At 77.3% G+C, this 2500-nt stretch overlaps 1 non-coding gene across 1 annotated transcript; it reads left to right on the forward strand.

The window, feature by feature from the left end:
• The first annotated feature begins 1774 nt into the window (after nucleotides 1–1774).
• Nucleotides 1775–1927, forward strand: LOC138836774 (5.8S ribosomal RNA). Its single transcript, XR_011375056.1, has one exon. It is a non-coding gene; the product is annotated as a 5.8S ribosomal RNA (ribosomal RNA).
• Nucleotides 1928–2500: the final 573 nt, after the last annotated feature.

Consider the following 2500-nt stretch of genomic DNA (forward strand, 5'->3'; position numbering starts at 1 on the left):
ACAAGGTTTCCGTAGGTGAACCTGCGGAAGGATCATTAACGGAAAGGGCACGGACTCGCGCGCGCGCGCGCGCGCGCGTGCGGGGCGAGCTCGGCGCGAGGGTGGCCCTCCGCGATCCGCCGGGGTTGCCGGCGCCGCGGTCCCTCGGGGCTCCTCCTCGTCGCCGTCGCCGTCTTTCCCGCGTCGCCGTCGCCGCCGCCGTCCGTCCCCGTGTGGCCGCTCTCGCACGTCGGGGCCGGCCTGGGAGGAGGGGCCCGCCCGTTCCCGGGGCGGCTGTGCCGGTGAGGACCATTCCCCCCGTCCCGGTGTTTCCCGCGGCCGCGGACGGGTGAGTTGGCGAGGGGGCGCGAGAAGAGGAGGAAGGAGCGGTAGAGAGGCCAAGGCCGGCTGGGATCGCGTGGCCGGCCGGCGTCGGCCCGGTGGGTGTGGCCGTCTGCGGCGCCGTCCCCGCGGCGCCCGTGCCGCCGGGTGGGCGAGCCGGTGCCCGGGTTAAGGCATGTTGCGGGTGGGTCGTGTCGCCCGCCGGCTTGCGGGGGCGGCCGCGGTGGGTTCCGGGTTCCGGGCCCGGGTGGCCGGGAGCGGATGGGCGCGCGCCCTCTCTCCCGCTTGCTGCCGCGCGGGCCCGCGCGCCCTCCCCGCCGCGGTGTCGCCCCCCGCTGCCTCCGCGGACGTCCTTGTCCAGATCACCCGCTTCCCCCTGCCCCCGCTCCGCCGACCCCGCCCGCGTCCGGGCCCGCGTGGCGCGTCGCATTCCCCAGCCGCTGGGGGCCGCCGCCGCCGCGTCCGCTTTTCCCCGTCGGCCCGCCTCCTCCGTCTCCGCGCTCGCTCCCCGCGTCCCCGCGCTCCTCTCCCGTTCTGCGCCACCCGCGGGGCACCGCGCCTCGGGCCCCTGCCTCGCCTCGCCTGTGCGCCCTCGTGGCGGTCCCCTTCCCCGCTGGCTTTCCCGCACTGGGCGCCTCGCGCGTCGGTCGGGGGGGGGGGCTCGGCCTCGCCCGTGTGCGGCCGCCGCCGTCCTCTCCCCCTCTCGGTCCGCCTTCGCCTTCCCCTCCGCCCCCGGTCCGGGGCCGGCTCCCCGCGGTGGCACCTTACCCCGCCTCTGGCGGGGTGGCCCCCGCTACCGGGCTTGCCGCGTCCCGTGGCTCGGTTCCCCCCCCCCCCCGGCCCCGTGTGGTTGGGGCGGCGGCGGCGGGTGGGGCTGGCGGTGGTGCGGCTCGGGGGGATGGGGAGGGTGTCCGGCGGCCGCCTCCCGGGCGTCGCCGCCCCCCCTACCTACCTCGCTCGTCCGCCCTCTCGTGTCCAGGTACCTGGTATCGCGTTCCGGCGCGGAGGTTTAAAGACCCATCGGGGGTCGCCCGTCCGTCCAAGGGGTCGGGGCGGCGGGCCCGTGGGGAGGCCGGTCCCCGGTCTCTCCCAGACTCCGCCCCCGTCCCGGGTTCGGGGCGGCCCGCGCCCGCTCGCGGGCGGGCCGCTTCTCCCGCAGCCCGGGCTTCGGGGGTGGGCACCCCCGGGGCGCCTGTGGGGTCGGGGGCGTCCGAGCGCCCGCCCGCCGCGCCCCCCGCGCTGGCGTGGCCGTGGCGCCGGGCGTCCCCGTCCCCGTGTCTCGTCTGTCCGACCCCCTCCGTGTCTCGTTCTCGTTCTGTCTCTGCTGGCCGGCCCGAGGCGACCCGCCCGCGCCCTCCTCTCCCCTCTCGGGTCTGTCTGGGGGTGCGGGACCGGGAGAACAGCGCCGTGCCAGCCGCGTGTGCCCCGCGTCGGGCCACGCCCCGATTCGTACGACTCTTAGCGGTGGATCACTCGGCTCGTGCGTCGATGAAGAACGCAGCTAGCTGCGAGAATTAATGTGAATTGCAGGACACATTGATCATCGACACTTCGAACGCACTTGCGGCCCCGGGTTCCTCCCGGGGCTACGCCTGTCTGAGCGTCGCCTGACGATCAATCGCCCCCCGGGGGTTGCCTTGCCCCGCGGGGTGGCGCGGCTGGGGGTCTCCCTTCGCAGGGCCCCCTTTCCCGGGGCCCTCCGTCCCCCTAAGTTCAGACTTTGGCGGTCGTCGCTTCGCGGTCCCGTGTCTGGCTTTTAGAGCGAGCGAGCGAGCGAGCGGTCATCCCGGGGGGGTTGGTATCCGCGCAGAGACGAGCCCGCGGCCGGGTCTTGTCTGTCCCGGCCCCCCGCTGTGTTCCGCGGTGCCCGAACCGGGGGATGACGTTTTCGCGCCGGGCGCTCGAGTCGGGTCTCAGGGCGGCCCCGTGCCGCGGCCGCCGGCCGCGAGCGAGCGCGTCGCGGGCTCCCGTGCCCCGCGGACTCGCACGCCGAGGCGGACGGTCCCGCGGGACGCCGCGGTCGTGCCGTCCGCCAGACGCGCGCGTCTTCCGCGGGGAGGGTTCCCCGCGCGCCGCCCGCGTTGCCGTGCCGGCCCCGGGTCCCGCCCGCGTCCGTCCCCTCTCGCGCCGGCTCGTGTCGCACCCCCGCCGTCCCCCGGACGGTCGTCGGGCCGCGGGG

Source organism: Dipodomys merriami, unplaced genomic scaffold (genome assembly GCF_024711535.1).
Source record: "Dipodomys merriami isolate MVZ:Mamm:240054 unplaced genomic scaffold, mDipMer1.0.p SCAF_2594, whole genome shotgun sequence".
NCBI classification, from domain to species: Eukaryota; Metazoa; Chordata; class Mammalia; order Rodentia; family Heteromyidae; genus Dipodomys; species Dipodomys merriami.